Source organism: Erpetoichthys calabaricus, chromosome 13, assembly GCF_900747795.2.
Source record: "Erpetoichthys calabaricus chromosome 13, fErpCal1.3, whole genome shotgun sequence".
NCBI lineage: Eukaryota > Metazoa > Chordata > Cladistia > Polypteriformes > Polypteridae > Erpetoichthys > Erpetoichthys calabaricus.
In genome coordinates, this window is record NC_041406.2 from 16,591,156 (window position 1) to 16,613,562 (window position 22,407).

Here is a 22,407-nt window from a genome sequence, read left to right on the forward strand (position 1 = left end):
TTCTTACAAAAACTAATGACGGATTTAGATTTTAAAGAATATGAGGTGGCGTTATCATTTTTGGAGACTTTTTATTTATTAAATTATACAAACACGTACAAACATTTGACTTTTTAATTACAATAAAATAATCAGGATCTCATGCATTCTTTCATAGTGGTATCTATTTTTTCTATTATCTGTTTCGTTCTATCTTTATAAATTTAGCGAAACCTTGAAAATATACGCATAAAAGTGCTTTAAAAAATTAAAATATTTAAAAATTTAAAACTATTTAAAATAAAAAATATGACATTTTTTTCTTAAAATACTATTATCCATCCATCCATCCATTTTCCAACCCACTGAATCCGAACACAGGGTCACGGGGGTCTGCTGGAGCCAATCCCAGCCAACACAGGGCACAAAGAAGGAAACAATCCTGGGCAGGGTGCCAACCCACCGCAGGACACACACAAACACACCCACACACCAAGCACACACTAGGGCCAATTTAGAATTGCCAATCCACCTAACCTGCATGTCTTTTGGACTGTGGGAGGAAACCGGAGCGCCCGGAGGAAACCCACGCAGACACAGGGAGAACATGCAAACTCCACGCAGGGAGGACCCGGGAATCGAACCCAGGTCCCCAGATCTCCCAACTGCGAGGCAGCAGCGCTACCCACTGCGCCACCGTGCCGCCTAAAATACTATTATTTTAAATATTTTTTTAAAAATTTCTTTCCCTTCCCCATTGCATTTTGGCAAACAGGAAGGGGCGCGAAATCTTCAGTTGTCCCCGGGTGCTGAAAACCCTAGCTATGCCTCTGTGTGGGCTGCTGGGTTGTTTTGGTTTCTGGCACCTGTTGCTGTCACATGACTAGACATGATGCAGTGGATGACATCACCGGCACTATGATTTATCTTACTATGGGCTAGGGTTGTGTCATATACTGGTACTGCAAAAGTACTGAAAAACTCAAATTTTAAAAGGGTTCGGTACTGGAAGTAAGATCATCTTTCCTCCCAATCCACCCAAACCCCTCCATTTACTCAAAACTTGTTGCTGTTGTGGAATAACGTTCTTTTTGTAGATTTAACAAAATTAAAATAAATTGTGAGGTGTGAGTCCCTGTCTTACACCCCAAAACAGGAGGCTGAGTCTCAATACTTTAGCAAAACCAACTTTATTCATCTTGAAACAGGAACAGCAGGGCTATTTATTGTAGCGGGATCCACCACTCTCCTATACACAGACACAGCAGTCAGGCAGAGTCGTGGCCAAGTCATACTGTTCCCTGCAGTTATAATGTTCCTTGCATCACCCATCGACGGCAGGTGTTCATAGTGCAACCGCAGTCTTTTCGGATTTTTTTTTCACTGGGAGCTGTCAGAGCACTGGTAGACCGATGTTGCCCCAGGAAACCGATATGCTATTTTCCACAGATGTGTTGACTGCGCCTTGAGACGATCTTTGGTATGTCATCCCCTTTTGGGGTCAGGGGGGCCCCAAAAGAGTTTTGAAACCTTACAAAATACTTCGACATGATCGGCAGAACTTCACAGACTTCAAGAGGGAAGTGGTGTGTAGTGCAGCACAATGGTGTGGGGCACCAGGAAGGCCAGCAATTGTGAGAAATTTTGGAGTTATCTGTTATTTGCTTCAGAACCGTTTTAGTACCTGTATTGAGGTCCGAAACTCAAAATTTTAGTACCCATTCAACACTACTATGGACTCAAGCAACAACTCAAAAAAGTTTTAGTCAGTTAGGACAAACAATTCTAATTAGTGGAAATTTGTCTCCCTTTTTGTTTTTACTTAACCTTTTCTTACTTTGACTTTATGTTTTCTTGATTTTTATTGATTGTTTTACTTTTGACCTTCTGGGTTTTTACCTGTGTCTCCTGTCAAACTATGCTTTATCAGGCCCCCTATTACCTTCACCTCCCATTCAATTGAAATATTCCTCACAAAAACCTTTGAATTGTCTCATCCTCATGATAACGTTCTATTCTGCCACATCATTGCAGCCTAAGACCCTCATAATGTTGCGTCACCCCACTAGTTTGTTGCCGTTTCATTTTGTAGACAATTTTAATTTTGATCATACCGGGGGTCTAATGATTAGGACATCTAGCACAGTTCATTTTGGTATCAGTATGGTTTTTATTTTGTAAACTTTGTTTTTGATGTTTTGTTTTTTTTTAATTAATTGAAGAATATTAATATTTTATTCTAGGCCTCATTCTTTGTTCTTTTCCTTGCAGAGCAGGAAATGTCATGTGACTAAAGTCGTCATATCAATTATTTCAATGAATGTGACAATATAAATATGTCAATAGTCTCATGGCACTTTATCCTTCGGTTGGATAAAAGCAACAGCTAACTTCCAAAAAAGCTCAAGTGTCAAGTTTGATTTATTGGAATCTTTTCTACTTTCAACTTTCAATTCTGTCTTTCCCTCATAACTTTGTTGCCCTCACTATTTTGGTTACGTCCTCGGCTTTCTCTCTTACTACTTCTCTTATTTCATGTTAATCATCTTTGTGGTTAATTCCTCTTTTCTCGCAGTAATCCTCGGACTTTGTATCAGGAGATACATTAAAGATAATAATTCACAACAATAAGAACGCGATTGGGTATGAACATTATAATATTGCGGACAGTACTCTCTCCTTTTCTTCCCATATAAGTAACATTTCTTGGACTGCCTTCTTCCATTTAAGAAACATTTCCAGACTTTGTCCTGTTCTTACGCAACACAATACTGAAGTATTGGCTAATGCCCTTGTCACCTCACGTATAGATTACTGTAATACTGTTCTATCTGGCATCCCACAAAAATGTATCCACCGCTTACAACTTATTCAAAATTCTGCTGCTAGGATGATATCCTGTTCTAAATCCACTGAATATATTACACCTATTCTCTTCCAACTTCACTGGCTCTCTGTTAAATACTGAATACAAAACAAAACACTGCTCTTAACATTTACAGCTCTCCACAACCTCGCTCCTCCATACCTCACTGATCTCCATCAGACTTACACTCCCTCTCACTCCCTCAGATCCTCATCTGCAGCTCTACTTTCTGTTCCACACATCACACTCTGTTCTATGGGAGCTCGAGCGTTTCTCTCCTAGTGCTCCTCAACTCTTCCCTCACATATCCGTCAACTAGACTCAATAACACGTTTTAAAACTGCCCTCAAAACTTATCTTTTCAAACTGGCATACCAGTTATGAATTTAACTCTGTTACTGCCTGTTATCTTTGTATGTTTGCTACTACCTCTGTACCTTATTGCTTTTTGATTTTATCACTCTTTTTGTTTTTATTTTATTAATGTTGTTTAATTTCATTGTAAGGTCACTTTGTGTGTTAAGAAAGGCTCCTATTAAATAAAATGTATTATTATTATTATAATATTTAATGGTCATGCTGTGAATACATTGAAGCAGTGTTAATTAAATGTAATATGTACAAAGTATTAAAAAGAAAATCAACAAAATCAACGTCAGTTTTCTGTTTTTCACTCAGAAATCACTTTTATACTGCATGTGGTTAATGTTGGGAGAGGTTTATGGTTAATCCATAGTGTTACAATTTTCATTACGTTTTGCTGGTTATTTGTATTTCTGTTTGCACTCACTGTAGAGTTTCAGATCTTATCACTCATCTGTTCCTGTTCTGAGCTTGGTGTTTGTCTAAACATTTTTCTATATACAGCGCTTTGCTTCCTTAAAACAAATCTTTCCAAATCAACAAGCACATGTGTTTGGTGGTTTAGTGAAAGCTAATGAGATGTTGAGCATGCGTGTAGCATGCAATCAAGACACAAGAACTGAACAGACGTTAAAGGCATACATTGTAATTGTAATCAGGTTAGAATTTAGAAAGTTTTGCATAGATTTTTTTTAAATGTGGGTAGTGTGGTTGCGCAGAGCTTTCATTCCTGCCTCACAATAGTGAAGGGCATTTTGATTCACTTTACTGATTCAGTTCTTTTGAACTACCCATTTAAATGAAACAATTATTTTTATTCATTTGATTCATTTATAATCTAGTATATTTGGGAAGTCTGGGCAAGGGTGCCCCCTCTGATCACATCAGAAATATAATTTAATAATCTGTACATTATTTTCATATTATCTGTATGCACGTGTGTATATAAATGTATAATTAATAATATTGCTTGTTAATGATTGTTTAATTCATTATTTATTAATATGTAATTGATTATAGATTTAATATAATTCATATGCCATTGTCTTTTTTCTGTACACAAAGCATGATAACACATTGAATATGCACAACTAAAATATTTTTTTCCACACAATTACAAGTAAATGAGAATTGTACAACTTGTAATGATGGGTTCATGAATCAAAATGAAAGAGAATCATTAGACTGATTTTTGGGTAGAGATTCAGCCGTGAATTTTTTTTTTTTTTTTGTTCTTTATTTCGCCTTATACAATTTCTTGTATTAGGAATTTGTTAGTTTTCACATACCCCATGGGGTCAGAGCGCAGGGTCAGCCATTGTACAGCGCCCCTGGAGCAATTGAAGGTTAAGGGCCTTGCTCAAGAGCCCAGCAGAGTAGGATCTCTTTTGGTAGTGATGGGGATTCGAACCGGCAACCTTCGGGATACCAGCGCAGATCCTTAGCCTCAGAGCCACCACTCTGCCTTCATAAATCAGATGAACGAGAATCATTAGGCTGATTTTCAGGTGATAGTGACTTGTTCACGAATCAAATGAGTTGAAATTCATTAGTCAGGCAGCTTTGGCACATGCGCTTTAAACATCAACCGCTGGCAGCAAAACAAATGACGAAGATGGCGTCACACAGGACACGCATATGCTTTAGCACTCCTGTTGAGCTCCGCTGGACCGATTGTTTCATACTTAAGAATTGATTCAGATAATCCACTGAAAAGAGTTATTCAAAATGAACGATTTCATTTGCAAATCGTCCATTAGTACCTCACAGCGTCAGGATCTGCAAACATTTTGAAGATTTTCCCTGTGTTTTTTTTTTTTTTTTACAAATTAATTGGTATCATTTTAACACTAAATACAGGGGGTCCTCAGGTTATGACACAGTTCCGTTCCTACAACAGTGATGTAACCCGAATTTTGGTTTAAGTGGAAACACACCCTAGCCTAAGTCACTTACCTATCCTAACACATTTGTAAAATCATAATCTAGAACATAAAAACATAACTAAGCCATAGAAAAAGGAAAAGGACATAGATATATTGTACTGTACACTGTAGTGTAGTAACAGAAAAATGACAAAAAATGAGTGTAAAAAAATTCCTTACCTTTATTCCTTCTGATCTCTTTACAATGTCTAATTTCACTTCCATCGTGATGGCTTTCCTCTTCTTCGAAGCAAACAATCTGAAGACTCTGACTTTCGTTTAGGAACCATGATAAGGGTCAAAAAGTCACCAAACAAAGCAACACAAATGGAATACTTCCTCTGCGCGCAACCAAACTTTTCTGCCAACTCCCTCACTCATATGCCATGTTACTGCTTATTCTTCTGCTGCGCGCAACCATAGTTCGCCCACGTAGTCTGTAAGTACGATGCTAACAGCGTAAGCCGAAACACTCAAGTCTCAATTTTTTAAAGTTTTTTATGTGAGTGAGCGTTGTAAACTCGAAACGTCATATGTCGAGATGTTGTAACCCGAGGACCCCCTGTACTGGAAATGTGTATATAACAAATTATACTATACTGTTTAAAATTACTATACCTAATTAGAAAACTACAAAAGTTATATGGAAAAACCTTTACTTCAGCAGGCATCGAAAGAAAGAAAGGTGTTTCTCCAGGTTATAAATGTGACTTTGAGGAGTCCGGTCTTTAAGTCACAGACCCTGGCCCAGTGAGCAAAGGAGGTTTGGTTATGGCTTCCACAAATTTTATTTCTCCCCTCTTTTCTGTCACATTTATTTGTAAGCCTTATAGGGGACCCGTTGATTGTTAAAATGAATTGACCCTAAATGAAAACGGTAGCGCCATAGGAAATTATTTAAAAAAAGACGTAGCAGTGCTAGAGAAAACCAGAGACAACTAACTAGTTTGAATCGGGGACTGAGAGGTTTAGTCCATGAAGAAAGGTTGAAGTAGTTAAACTTTTCCAGCTTAAGGAAACCAAGGTTAATGGGTGAGATGGTTGAAGTTATTAAAATTACAAAAGGAATTAGTATATTATATTTAGGCTTTTAAGTTAAAGTAAGTTATTTAATAACAACACAGGGAGACATATAAAGAGTATATTTCGTACAACCGTTTGAATGTTTTTCTTAACACAAAATACTATAGATGCATTGAATACATTCCTATGTATTGTGATGGACAGTAGTCCATCTGGACTTAAATTTATTTTTGACAATCAAAGTGAACCGGATGGAAGGGCTTGTTGGAGTTAATGAACAGTTCTTGTCATAATTCTTGTAATGTTGTAATGTTTCGCAGTAATGGGTCTCCAAGCTAGTCTTGTTGAAATTCTACAAACAAGGCCTAGAAATATTGTTCCAAGACAATAACAATGTATTTCATTAATAAATAATACAATGATCCAAATAAAAATAGAAGTTCCCTTAGATTTTGAAAACGGCTGGAAAAGAAGACTATATGCAGTGTTTACCTATGATTCAGATTTTAACTCTCTCAACTATAAATTTAAGGTAATTTTAATTAATTTTCAACATCAAGTGAAACACGCTATATATTAATTAATGAATTTCCCTTATTCCTTGGGTATGTTCATTTGTAATTGTCACGACAAAGAGGGCAACGCTTGTGCAATTAGACCTTCAAGCAAATCCTTCCATATTTGTTTCAGCAACAGTCTGCATTTCCATGAAATGTAAAATAAATGAATATTTATCATGTGTAAGGATGCTTATTAGGTTCTTGTATTGTGGAAAAGGAAACAGCAGTAGCAGAATGAATTTTCAGTGTATTAAGTTTCCACGAGAATACAAATATATACAAGAAAAGACATTTAAAATGAAAACGACAGATTAAATTGCCAGTTGGGTACCACTTCTATTTTCTAGTAATTTGTATCCTGGTCTTTTGTGCAATGAAAAAATTCCGTTGTAATACTTCAGAATGTATTTGCATGCAGTCGAATTCCTCACCATATAAAATGCAATCTGTTTTTTGTCAAGAACATATTTTATTTTTGCATCACACATAGATCATAATAAAATTAATTGATATTTTTTTTTTATAAAAAGTAAATATATAGTTACAAAATATCCTACATCATCCTCCTGAGTGCCACCTCTTTGTCTTTATGCCCACAGCTAACCTTAACCAGGCCTGGCAGGCAAAGAATAGTACATATGGAAATATCATCATGCATTACACAAGAAGAATGTCAAAGATGCAGGTAAGTACCCTGGAACACAAAATTAAGTTTTCCATTTTATATTTGCTGCATGTAAATTTCTAACATTTTAATAAAACAATAATAACTGAAATGGCTTTTATATTAAAGATTTGGCACTAGATGTCTGTTTTGTATGTTTCATTTTAGTGCTAGTACAATTTAAAGCCAGCACCTCATTCTGAAGCCAGCATGTTCCTCATTTTTTATTTATAGTCTGTTCTCATTTGCTTCATTTACAAAAAAGAACAAACTGTACTAGTAAGTTATAATAAATAATATGTCAAATGCTATGTTGTGATGGTCTCATAAAAGTAATGGCTGTGGATTTCCAACACACTGCATCACAGTATCCAAATCAATATTCATTACCCAACTCTTGGAAACAATTAAGCGAAAAGTTAAATAAATAAAATTCAACTGAAAATGCAATACATCAGATGTGCAAAAAGAACGACATTTGTCCATCGTCTCTCTATTATAAAAAAAAATTGAGACAATCTGACGTCCTGTGAGACAAGGCAGTGAGACAACATTTAAAACAAGTTCATGGACATCTAACCTAGCAGTTGTTGGAATGCTTTTGGCAGACACACTTCATGTGCTCCCAGCTCTTAAAACAACGACAAGCAACAAGCAGAAGACGCAGCTTGCCAGCAGATGATCCAACTGCTACTCCTTAGCATCCGAAAAGCCAAATCCCACCACCCACTTCAAAATGCGAGCGGCAGAGATGCAAAGTGGCAAAAGGACAGCTGGTATACAGGCTTTAAAATGATTGGCACACAGCGAGACAAGCAGAATACGCAGCTCGCCAGCAGCAGTGACAAGCCAGCAGATGATCCAACTGCTTCTCCTTAGCTTGTGTTCAGCCGCACCCCCTTCACAACACGAGCAGCGTTATACGTCCTGCGAGAAAGAGATTTAACCACAGCCGGGGCCGGAAATAAAGGACAAGTACAGTATTGTTTTTACAAAAGTTTTAAAGTAAAAGTGAAAATAATGCACATGTAATAATTCCCATGAAAATAATAATCTCTTTAAATTGTATATCCGGTAAAGTCATATTAAAGAATAGTAATTTGTCTATACCGACTTATACTAATTGGGGTACTTTACTTGAGTTACTGCACTGAAATTGAATGACATGGCGGCACTACTGAGTCTGGGTTTCAGAACAAAGTTCAACCACTGGTTGTGTGGACTTTTCATGTTCTCCACGTTGAGGAAGTAGATAACCTCCCAGTGATAAAAGGATCTACTGACAAGCTACTGAGTGATTTGAAAATTGCAGAGGGAGAAGTGCTGCTTGGATTAAATAGGTTGAAATCAAAGAAATCACCAGGATCATATAATATTTACCCTCAAGCTCTTAAGGAGGCTAGTGAGTACAGATTTAAATTCTTGACGCATATTTTGAGGAAGTCAATGCACACTGGGGAGATTGCGAGAGACTGGAAAATGGCAAATATTATCCCATTACATAAAAAGGGAGATCGGGAAGATTCAAGCAACAATAGGCAAGTAAATTTAATCTAAGGGTACTCCGGTTTTCTCCCACTTCCCAAAGACATGTATTTTAGGTTAACTGGCAGGCGTATATTGGCTCCATGTTGCATGAAATGGCCTTGCTATGGATGAATGGACTTGGTTCTTTCTTGTCTTGCATCTGATGTTGCCACTATGGTCTATGGTCCTCATAAATTAGATTAAGAAAGTCAAATTACTTTAAACTTTGTTTTTGTTCTTTTTTCACCTTATACAATTTCTTATATTAGAAATTTGTTAGTTTTCGCATACCCCTTGGGGTCAGAGCGCAGGGTCAGCCATTGTACAGCGCCCCTGGAGCAAATGAAGGTTAAGGGCCTTGCTCAAGGGCCCAGCAGAGTAGGATCTCTTTTGACAGTGACGGGGATTCGAACCGGCAACCTTCGGGATACCAGCGCAGATCTTTAGCCTCAGAGCCACCACTCCGCCCATAAACTTCTTAACTACCTTAGTTTTTTCTAGATATCTCTAATTTCTATTTGTGAATAAATACTAGCAAAAGCTACAAAAGTGGACAATTACTGTAAGTACTTTCCTATCTCTTGTAAAAGAATGAGTCTCAACACACTGGAAAGGTTTGGGGCAGTCACCTGTATATTGTCCCTGGCTACAAAAAGGGTTTTGAAATAAGCACTGATGTGCATGGGTTGAGTTCTAAACTAAACTGATCTGGTGGTGGAGAAGATGGAGGTTTTAAATGGTGAGGCCGGAAGTGATGTCATCTGAGGCCAGAGACCGGAAGTGACATTATTCTTGGTGCCGGAACTGGGAGTGACGTCTTTCTTGGTCCCGGAACCGCAAGTGACGTTGTTGTTATTAAATCAGGCAGGTTTTCCCGTATTTGGCCGGCAGAAATAACAGATTAAGGTTTAGTGCACCCCGCCACACCCTGGCCTGGCAGATAATTACCTCCACATGGCCCAGTCAGCTTCCTCCTAATCGCACGAGTGTGACACTCTATATATACAGTTAGGTCCATAAATATTTGGACAGAGACAACTTTTTTCTAATTTTGGTTCTCTACATTACCACAATGAATTTTAAATGAAACAACTCAGATGCAGTTGAAGTGCAGACTTTCAGCTTTAATTCAGTGGGGTGAACAAAACGATTGCATAAAAATGTGAGGCAACTAAAGCATTTTTTGAACACAATCCCTTCATTTCAGGGGCTCAAAAGTAATTGGACAAATTAAATAACTGGAAATAAAATGTTCATTTCGAATGCTTGGTTGAAAACCCTTTGCTGGCAATGACAGCCTGAAGTCTTGAACTTATGGACATCACCAGATGCTGGGTTTCCTCCTTTTTAATGCTCTGCCAGGCCTTTACTGCAGCGGCTTTCAGTTGCTGTTTGTTTGTGGGCCTTTCTGTCTGAAGTTTAGTCTTCAACAAGTGAAATGCCTGCTCAATTGGTTTACGATCAGGTGACTGACTTGGCCTTGGGTTGCTTTGGCTGTATGTTTTGGGTCATTGTCCATCTGTATCATGAAACGCCGCCCAATCAATTTGACTGCATTTAGCTGGATTTGAGCAGACAGTATGTCTCTGAACACCTCAGAATTCATTCAGCTGCTTCTGCCCTGTGTCACATCATCAATAAACACTAGTGTCCCAGTGCCACTGGTAGCCATGCACGCCCAAGCCATCACACTGCCTCCCTCTACCGTGTTTTACAGATGATGTGGTATGCTTTGGATAATGAGCTGTTCCACGCCTTCTCCATACTTTTTTCTTGCCATCATTCTGGTAGAGGTTGATCTTGATTTCATCTGTCCAAAGAATGTTTTTCCAGAACTGTGCCGGCATTTTTAGATGTTCTTTAGCAAAGTCCAATCTAGCCTTTCTATTCTTGAGGCTTATGAGTGGCTTGCACCTTGCAGTGCACCCTCTGTATTTACTTTCATGCAGTCTTCTCTTTATGGTAGACTTGGATATCGATACACCTACCCCCTGGAGAGTGTTGTTCACTTGGTTGGCTGTTGTGAAGGGGTTTCTCTTCACCATGGAAATGATTCTACGATCATCCACCACTGTTGTCTTCCGTGGACGTCCAGGTCTTTTTGCGTTGCTGAGTTCACCAGTGCTTGCTTTCTTTCTCAGGAAGTACCAAACTGTAGATTTTGCCACTCGTAATATTGTAGCAATTTCTCGGATGAGTTTTTTCTGTTTTCGCAGCTTAAGGATGGTTTGTTTCACCTGCATGGAGAGCTCCTTTGACCGCATGTTGTCTATTCACATCAAAATCTTCCACATGCAAGCACCACACCTCAAATCAACTCCAGGCCTTTTATCTGCTTAATTGATATGACATAACGACGGACTTGACCACACCTGCCCATGAAATAGCCAAAGAGTCAATTGTCCAATTACTTTTGAGTCCCTGAAATGAAGGGATTGTGTTCAAAAATGCTTTAGTTGCCTCACATTTTTATGCAATCGTTTTGTTCACCCCACTGAATTAAAGCTGAAAGTCTGCACTTCAACTGCATCTGAGTTGTTTCATTTAAAATTCATTGTGGTAATGTACAGAACCAAAATTAGAAAAACGTTTTCTCTGTCCAAATATTTATGGACCTAATTGTATTTATCCATCCATGCATCCATTTTCCAACCCGCTGAATCCGAACACAGGGTCACGGGGGTCTGCTGGAGCCAATCCCAGCCAACACAGGGCACAAGACAGGGAACCAATCCTGGGCAGGGTGCCAACCCACCACAGGACTAACTGTATATATATATATATATATATATATATATATATATATATAAAAAATCCAATGTCTGTCAGTCTGTATGTCTATGTTTCATGAGAGAACTACTTAACGGATTTTAATCAGGTATTTTTCTATAATTTGCTTGAACATTCCAGATGATTTTGCGCCTTCTCTCATTGCGCTAAGTACATGTATCATAGTTCACTTGCAGGAGCGATTTATTTGCGCAAATCCGAGAAAGAGGCAGCGGGCCGAGGGAAGGGGGAAGCGTGACATCAGGAGTAGGGAGACAGACGGGGCCCTCTTCACTCACGCGCCAGCCTCCATTCAAATCGCTGTACCTCTGGCCACATGTTGGAGTGTACCTTGCATCCGCTTAGCTAGCGATACCTGATTGTTTATTGATTTTTAAAGTTTGTCGTTTCACTACTACACGAGTGGAGGATGTCTAGTATAAATAATTACGAATGATGTTCTCTTGCCTATATATGATGATCTTTCTTGGACTTTAAACTTACCACAGCCTTGCATTTAAGTGAAATTCTAAAATATTATGTCTGAATATTTAAGCAAAGGTCTGCTTCAGCATTTGATGAACAGGTCTTTTTCTACTTTGCTATTCTGGTATTTCTTTTGTTATTACCGTTAAGCGTTTCTGGCTCCCAGGTATCTTTTTAGACACTAATTTGCCCTCAATACTGATTATTTTCCCTTGCTCCTGTGCTAGCTCATGCTTGTCCTAAATATTACTTGTTCCTTCTGCAGCTTCTTCATAACCTTATACCACTTGTGGGTTTAATCTCTCATGTCCAGGAGCAGTATTATTACTAATATGCTCCAAATGATTGTAGGAATGAAATCTTGTCTGAGAGTGAAGCACTCACCTCCTTTCTGCTTTCCATTATTGTTAATGCATTTGCTTGTCTCGGAGCTTAGCTTATTTCTGTTAAGTCATGTAGCCCGAATAACACCACAGAGTTGTGTAAAATTCTAATTTCTGACAGGTTTCAATATTCCATACCTTCCAAGACTGAAAAATGTACATTCTTTCTACAATACATTTAACTGTTAAACTCCAAAAACCATGAAGCTGTTTCAGTTTCTGCTTCTGATTACCTGTATTTGCAGCTACAGTCTTTTTGTCTTTTTGTACGTTAGGATCGTCGATGCTATGTATGAAGGAGTGAGGACTGAAAAGCAGTGCTGGGGTAACAAAGAAGACCCCGGTTCAAGTAGACCTGCACCAGGAGTCTTCTTGAAGTCCTTACCTCTTTGATCTGGTTATGGATGTGTTGAGTCATGGGATAAAAGACCCTATAGTGCAGGGGTGGGCAAAGTCAGTCCTGGAGAGTCGCAGTGGCTGCAGGTTTTTGTTCGAACCCAGTTGCTTAATTAGAAAACAATCTTCATCTATAATTTAATTTCAGGGCTTGTTAGTGCGTTAACTCTGCCATGTTAGGTCATTCTCATATCCTAGATTCTTTTTTTTCTTTTTAAGGATATCATCCAAATGAGTGACTAATTCTCAGTCCTTCACTTTTTTCTCTTCACTTTCCTTCCAAGTATTTCATTAAACCAAACAGGGCATGATAAATATACACAGGTGTAAATGGAAACAAGCTAAATGGAGAAATGTTGGTCTCTTTTGTCATTTGCATCTTATTGCTAATAAGGAGTAATTAAAAACCAAGAATACAGCTGTTTAAGACTAAAATACGCAATAAACATTCAAAATCTTAACGAGCGAGACAACTAAAATGAAGCAGAAGTGTTACTAGAGCAATAAGTGCTTCTTATTAAGCAACTGGGTTGGAACAAAAACCTGCAGCCACTGCGGCCCTCCAGGAATGACTTTGCCCACCCCTGCTGTAGTGCTTTTTGCTGATAACATTGTGTTGTGTAGCACCAGAAAAGAGGAAGTGGAGATGAAGTTGGAATAATGGAGAATGACTTTGGAAGATAGAGGACTGAAGATAAATAGGAAGAAGACAGAATATATGAGGTTAAATGATAATCAAGATTCAGAAGATAGCTTTCAGGTAGATCCATTGAAAAGAGTGGATAACTTTAAATATCTATGATCAGTCGTATCCTGAGATGCAAAACTAGATACAGAGATAACCCATAGTGTGAAATGTGGATGGAACAATTGGAAAAAGGCATCAGAAGTTTTGTGTGATCGAAGATTTAAGGAGAAGGTTAAAGTTAAGGTTTTTAAGACAGTAGTAAGGCCAGTAATGATGTATGGAGCTGAGACTTGGACAGCAAAGGGAGTGCAGGAGAAGAAGTTGGATGTGGCAGAAATGAGAAGGTTGAGATGGAAGTGTGGAGTTACAAAAAAGAATGGAATAAGAAATGAGACAATCAAATTTACAACAAAAAGTGGGTGAGATATCTAAGAAACTACAGGAAAGAAGGTTGAGTTGGTGATGAGGACAGATAATGAGGAGAGTTAAGGAATATGTGGGCAAAAGAATGATGGAAGTGGAAGTCCAGGGGAAGAGAAAGTGAGGGTGGCCAAAGAGGAGGTGGATGGATACAGTAAAAGAAGATCTGAAGGATAAAGGGCTTGACTGACGAGGAGGTGCAGGGCTAAACTGTTTAGGGAAGGTTAATGAAGCACATTGACCTCACATAGAAGTGGGAAAACCTGAAGAGGAAGAAGTCATGTGATATAATAATTATGTATTTTGTGTAATCCTTATACAAAATACATAATATAAACATTATGTACTTTGTATATGGAGGGACAGACGGTGGAGTGTGATTTGATGGAGCCAACATGCTGCAATCTATTACGGATCTAAACCGGATCTAAAGCCCATCTGACTGAGTAGTATAGAGAAAGAAATGGGGCTGTATCCAGCAGGGGGCGCTAGCCTCCTTCTTATTTAATTGGGGCATAACCCCTCCCTTATTGATACGGCGGTGAGAAATCACATAGGAGAAATAACTTTGGTTTCTTTAATGACGAATTACGAGGCATAACAGACGAAGGAAGCCATGACAAGACCTTCAGGAGTGGGGGCCCGATGTATAGAGTCTGCCATTTTCGTTCCAGAGTTGGAAGGATTTTCAGGATTGGATGACGTTATCTCCCATCCATCCATCGGTTTAAAAGGTGTGCCAGGCAATGGTCCAAGGCTTTATACTCTTTCTTCATGTGCAGACCCCCACTTCGGTGAATCATGCCATTCCAAACAAGGCAAAGAGAGGAAACCATTTCAGGCCTAGTTTGACACACAGAAATAGTATACAATGCCCATTTCGCAGTTGTCCCTGTCTTGTCTTCTAATGCTTGTCTAGCAGTTCTAAATGATGAGCCCCTCTGCTAAATCTGCATCCACTGTGCATGTGAGTAGAAAGAAAAGTAGATTTATAAAATATTTTTGTACAGAGGACAGTGACATATTAAACTTATGTTACAGGGGCCAAAGCAACGAACTGTTTTACTGTATAGAAAACACCATGCAACGTTTAAAAAGCTGTGATGATAAAACAAATCCATTAACTGGGATTGACATCAATCGTCACAATAACCCCCAAAGACCTCTGTTAATATCTGTATCCAGTATCTAACCCTAGAGCCGATACAAAGTCAGCAGTCAAACTGTTGCATGTATTTAGTTCCGCTATTAAGTACCGTGCTGACTGCTGCATCCGACCACCTACAGAAGGGGTCAGTTAGACCATATGCTTCAGAAACACTCGGAGTGTAAAAAAAGATAAGGAAATTAGCGATGCATATAGAAAAATGCTTTGGGGGTTAGACAAGAAGGGCATAAAAAGGCATTGCATTCACTGATTAGTTTTATCAAGAGTTAAATTATTGAGCTTTATTTGCATTGTTAATTAATGAAAAACAACAATAATATCAATTTGGTAAAGGGCATATTAAGCAAATCATTCTTAACATGAACACTTCAGCTTAATTACATGCAATCCATGCCTGTAGAGATAATGTCTTGAATGATTTTTTTTTTCCCTGGAAGCATCTCACAAAGACAGAGTTCCACCCATCAAGACTCTTTCCTCCATAATAGAGAATAAACAGAGACAGTTTCAGACTGAGTTTACCTTAGCAAGGAAACAGAGGGTAACAGATCTACAAAGAATGAGGAATCATTAACTAAGGCCACTCATATGGCATTTATAACTCTTCAGTCCAGGTATATGAATTAACAATTAATATCCATCCATCTGCTCTTTGAATCTACCTTGTCCTACTCCAAGATCATCTGGTACAATTCAAAACCGATAGTCAGAAGCCCATAACTGGACACTAGACCAATTTCAATTCACTAATTGACCCTGGCTGTAAGTCTTTAGGTAATGCCATGGCTGCATATATATATCTACTCTCATCAATGAACAAGACCACAAAGTACTTGAACTCCTTCACTTGGGACAGTTGCTTGCCCCTTAGATGCAGGAACCCAGACATTTTTTTTCAGGAACAGCACCATGACAAATCTTCACTCACCTGCACACCTTTCCAATGTGCAACAGAGTCTGATGAAGCCAAGAGCACACACACCATCTGGCATGTCTGTTCTCCCTATGTTCGTCTAACATCCTCTATTGTTGTTGTTTTGTCCAAAAAAGTACAGTTTATATACATTTATGGCATTTTTTGTTTTCCCTAATGACATTTCAAATTCTGGGAATGAACATCTTACAGTTGTTGTGGTTAACAACTGAGAGTACGTGGCATGTCATGTCAATGACACAATGCTTTAAAAGTTCAGCACTGTGCACTTCCATATCATCCAGGACCTAATAAAAAAAACCTTTGGAATAGCACGTTCATTGTGTTGTGTCTTGATTTTAGATAGATAGATTACATCTTTTGCAGTGGGCTGGCGCCCTGCCCGGGGTTTGTTTCCTGCCTTGCACCCTGTGTTAGCTGGGATTGGCTCCGGCAGACCCCCGTGACTCTGTAGTTAGGATATAGCGGGTTGGATAATGGATGGATGGATGGATTACATCTTGCCTGAAGAAGGGGCCTGAGTTGCCTCGAAAGTTTGCATATTGTAATCTTATACAAGAAGTTAGCCAATAAAAGGTGTCATTTTGCTTGACTTTTCTCTAGATAGATAGATAGATAGATAGATAGATAGATAGATAGATAGATAGATAGATAGATAGATAGATAGATAGATAGATAGATAGATAGATAGATAGATAGATAGATAGATAGATAGATAGATATGAAAGGCACTATATAATAGATAGATAGATAGATAGATAGATAGATAGATAGATAGATAGATAGATAGATAGATAGATAGATAGATAGATAGATAGATAGATAGATAGATAGATAGATAGATAGATAGATAGATAGATAGATAGATAGATAGATAGATAGATAGATAGATAGATAGATGGTCACTCTATACACATTTTGCCTTGTACTATTGTATTGCATTTTCTCAGGTAGCAATGAAAGATTGACCATCTCTTTCGTTTATGTGTGTTGTATTTACCTCATCTTTTGACATCCATCACTTGCTCAGCCTACCTGGAAGGGGTCTTTCTCTGAGTTGCCTTGCCAATTTTTTTTTTTTTTTTGGGGGGGGGGGAGTCAAAGTTGGGGGACAGTCAAAAAACAGTGCCTGTTAAAGCCGATTGTGGTACTCCTTGCATGATTTTGGGTTATACAAGAAGTAAATTGTTGATGTTGTAGTTGTTGTGTGACTGTCTCTCCTTCCAGACTAGGTGAGTGCCAGAATAAGAGAAGAAGAGTTGGGGTGAAGGACATATGGATCTACGCAACAAGTAATCTGGGCATGGAAATAAACATATCTAATGTTTTAGGCTACGATAACCCCAAAACCCTTCCAGAATAAAACACAGGGCTTTGTCTTTTCCTCATAAATTGATTGATAGATAGAACTTTATTTGTCCCCAGAGGGAAATTTGGCTTTTTACAGATGCACTTTAAATAGATAGATAGATAGATAGATAGATAGATAGATAGATAGATAGATAGATAGATAGATAGATAGATAGATAGATAGATAGATAGATAGATAGATAGATAGATAGATAGATAGATAGATAGATAGATAGATAGATAGATCTTTATTTATCTCTGGGGGAAATATGTCTTTTTACAGAAGCTCTTTAAATATATATATATATATACAATGGTCTGAACACACACCAGAATGACTACAAAGAAAGACAATATAAAAAGAAAGAAAACTTCTTCTTTGGCTTTTTTTGCTTTGGTCACAGTCACAGTGAGGCACTACACAGGCATACTGCTGTTGGTAATGAGGAGCCTCATCTTGTTTCTTGACACACTTCTGCTGTACAATTCATTGGCTTAAAATAGTAAGTGTGCCACATTGTTCATAATGCCACTCTGTTTAGTCTTCATTCTCTCCATTGCATTGACCTCCAGTGGGTTCAGAGTGTGTCCCATAACTGATCTGCCACTTGAAGTGATGTTATCAGCTGGGCACGCCACAGCGTGCAAAATTACACTGGCCATCAGAAGAGTTGTAGAAGATGTGAAGGATGTTTCTACCCACATTAAAGGAATGCAGTTTTCTAAGGAAGAAAAAAATGTTCTGTCCATTCTAATTTCTCTGTGTTAGGAGACCAGTCCAACGTGTTATTGATGTGGACCACCAAGCATGGACATCATAGTTGGGGGAAAAAGGGTAATGATTACCCTGGGCTCACATTGGGTTGTCCCTCAAAGTCTGGAATGAAAAGTTTGTTTTTGAGAGGAAGGGGCCCACAGAGACTGCTTAGGTATAGGGCCCAGAGTTCTGTGCTACACCCCTGTCACCAAGTACTTGTAGGAGTGCTTCAACTCCCTGAATAGTGACCTTTAGGTAAAACATTCCTTACATGAATTTAAGACAGTAAATGTTTGAGTTGTGATTTGGCTCTGAAGGACAGATTTTTTGGTTTCAGTCTTCTTTTGACTTTTCCCACTCAGTTAACTATGAGAGGTAAAGGGAATGCTTTTCGGTACGGGATGAGCCACCACGCCTAATAGGCGAGTACTCAGAACTTTTTTGGGGGCAGGTATGAACATTTCTGGCCTTGTTGGTTTATTTCTGAGTATGCATTAACCATGATGACCCCATTCTGTCAAAAGGTATTTCTAAAAAGTGTAGTATGTATACAAAACATATGTAATGCACAGCACATGATACAAGTTAGAACAATCAATATAACAACGTGCTGCTGGTCCAGTTCATTCCTGTGACCCCCTGTGTAACTCTGAGCAAGTCACTTAACCTTCCTGTGCTCCAACTACAAAAAAAAAAAATACGTAAACTGATCTTGTTAGTAACCTTGGGTGAAGAGGTCAGCCAAACAGACAATAATCATAATAAAGTGAAAGCCCCTGCTTAATACCAATTTGATGTCTTTCTCTCTCTCACGCGCTCTGTGTCTATCACCCTGATCTCGTCACTTCTGCTTCCCAAGTCATCAAACTGGTGGATCAAGTTTTGGGAAAGACTTTTAACTGACCAACAACCAAATGAAATGAAGTTGGGGACAAAAGTTTTAGGCACCTCCATTCTACTACTTTAAGCACCTTTTGTTTTGCTCTTTTTGTTTGAATAAATATTTTCAATTGATAAAAGTACTTACATTGGGTCACAAACTGGAGTTTTTTCCATGGTACTCGATTTTGTGACACATTTTGTATTATTTAAGTTTATTTTGGAACACTACTGTATATGAATACTCCTTCCAAAAATTTTTTTTTCTTTTTATGTTACTTACCCCATATAGTTCGTAGAGGTGGTCAAATTAAAAAAAAAAAATGTTTTCATGCAGAAAGGAAACCAACCAGTTTATCATATAGTAGAAGCTGATCAGCCAACAAAAATTTTAAAAGTTTTCATGGAGAACAGATATAAAAGATTAAAATCGAATGGAACACAGCATAACTGATGGACAAAGGCAAACAATGTGAAAAATTTCCATGGAAGAATGTTAAAACTTACCACATAACTTATGTTGCATAATCCACATGGCTGTTATCCAGTCTTCTGCTCAGAATGTGCACATTCTGTGTATTTTTTGCTAAAATGCTTTTGATACTTACTTCCGGAAAAAACTCCATGTAAGCAATTAACAAGAAAAGGCCATATTCCCACAATACTGTGCGTTTGAAGTGAAGACAGAACAATGTAACGGGGGAGAGGAGGGTCTTAAATTGAAAAGTGTGACCACGTGTGGAAGTCTTCCAGGTTGTGGGTTACTTTAGCTTCACTGAAGAAATTACGGAGGAATATTTTGGACAAAATTAAATAAATACGCAAATAGATAAAAGTAATAATAATAATATTTTTTTGCATTTATATAGCGCTTTTCTTGCTACTCAAAGCGCTCAGCAATTGCAAGTTGAGGGCCTTGCTCAAGGGCCCAACAGAGCAGAGTCCCTTTTGGCATTTTACGGAATTCGAACTGGCACCCTTCCGATTGCCAGTGCAGATCCCTAGCCTTAGACGTGAAATGTGACGATAAATAAAGGAAAAAGAGCATGAATGTGAGCATCTTAATACATAATTCTCCAGCCTCCTCACTCACTCACTCACTCACGTCTGTCCGAAGCCAAATGCGCAGTCGCCTTCTGCGCAGCTGCCCGAAAAACCTTACGAAACTGACATCGCGGCAGGCGGCGGATTTACGGCTGCGAAAATTCAAAGAGAAAGGCGACTTCGACCGACATCCAACCCCAACATCGCGGCAGGAGGCGGATTTACGGACGCAAAAATTCAAAGAGAAAGGCAACTTCGATTAAAGCTCTAGAGGCCTGAAAGGCAATTTCGACTGCAGCTCGAGGCCTAATTACGCATTCTGATTCAATTACGCATTCATTCAATACACCTATATCAGGTTTGTGGTGCTTATACTTATTACTATTCCACTCGTGCCCGTTTCATCTTACGTTGCCGAAAAGGGCTCTTTGTCTAGTAAGTAAATAAATGTGTCACGGTATCAGTTTTTTGTGCTTATTTATTTATTTAATTTTGTCCATAATATTCGCAATGTGAAATACGTCTTGCATTTAAAACCATCGCTTTCACTCGTCGAAGCTGAGAAGGTGGGCTGTAGTGAGTGCTGTGTTTTAATTGGTGATCGTCTGTTAAATGCCACATTTACAGCAGATACTTCAGATGCAGGCTCTGACTGATGAATTCACAGTTTATTATTTTTTTATTTTATTTTATTTGAAGAAAGTAACATTGCATACAATCAAGTCGAACTTATATAACACATGACTTCATAGTCCAAGCAGAAAAAAAAGAAAAATATCAAAAAGTTAAAAAAGAATGCAGGAACAAAAAAGAACAAAGACTTAACAAAACAGAATTCAACTCTCATATGAGAGAAAGAGAGCAGTTAGAAGAAAAAGAAGAGAAAATGTCCTCCCCCCACCCCCAATATAAATGCTTGTTCTAAAATTTTATCGAGTAAATCTTGCCATTTTTTATAAAAATTTTGAACCAATCTTCTAATCAAAATTTGATTTTTTCCAATTTCAAATAGTATGAAACATCAGTTACCCACTGATTTATATAAAGGGGGGTTGGGATTCTTAGTATAGAATTAAAGTTGCCACTTTGCACAATCATTTTGGGAAACTTTTTGTTGCACTCGTAGTCGACATGCACAGTCACAGCTTTGAGCTTGTGTGTCAGCCACGGAGTTCCCAAGTCAAGCAAAGCACGTACGGCCACTCTGTAGATATTTTCACCAATCAAAAAACAGCACTCACTAGAGCCCGCCCTCTCAACTTTGACGAGTGAAAGTGACAGTTTTAAATTCAAGTCGCATTTCAGATTGCAATTATAGGAATACTAGCGGGATCCCCGGCTGTCACTCGAGTTGGAAAAAAGTAAAAGAATTTCCATGTATTATTTGGCAATCAATTTATTATTCGAATATTGTTCAAAAGTCAGACTGTCATTAACGAATAATGGATTGTAGTTACTACAAATCATTTAAAGTGCCTTATAATACATGACATTTTTCGTTTTGCCAGTAGGAGTAAGAACGTATAAATTCTTACCTGATCCTACCCTGGAACAGGCGATGTATAGCTGCCTATGTGAAAAGCATGTTTCTTTGAGGTGAACTCCAGTAACTTTCAGTCCTTGCACTTTATTTATGGACATCGCAAATGCAAGACATACTGGAAATTTGAATTTAAAAGGGAGTTCATTAGAAATCATAGGTATATGATTTCCTCTCCCTTTCCAGTTCTGGTTAGAACAGTAGCTTTAATTATGTGTTAATGACATGACAGTGTTGCCACATTTCTCACAACCTTGATATTTTTTTTTTCCAAATTAAATTAGAATTTACTGTTTTAAGGTTTTCCTTAATTTTTTGAAGCATGTTAGTGCATTTAAATATTTGTATTAATCACCAAAACTGTAGCTTTTGGATATTTACTCTTCCTCTCATTTGGTGATTGCATTGTGATGAACATTGGGACAGACAAACTTTCTTGCTTATTTATTAGATTACAGACAAAATTGAATAAATTAATCAATAAGTGACAAAAATTACATTCTGTGACAGATTTATTTACGCTTATATGTCGTGCGCTTTTTTTATTTATTGCCACCTTTTACAGTACTTTTATTGATTTGTATATTTATTTATTTCATTTTGTCCAGATTATTCCTCCAGAAGAAACCAATTTAATAAAATGCACGCTTTTTGCAAGTTTTGAATATTCATTTGGATAACTTTAC

General features: G+C 38.0%; 1 long non-coding RNA gene across 2 annotated transcripts in view; it reads left to right on the forward strand.

Annotated features, from left to right (window-relative positions):
• Positions 1-22,407, forward strand: part of LOC127530047 (uncharacterized) — a 123,447-nt gene that overhangs the window by 84,246 nt on the left and 16,794 nt on the right. For both annotated transcript variants that reach the window (XR_007936581.1, XR_007936580.1), the window contains exon 3: positions 7,316-7,401. This is a non-coding gene — a long non-coding RNA (uncharacterized LOC127530047). The remainder of the gene's footprint in view (positions 1-7,315; positions 7,402-22,407) is intronic.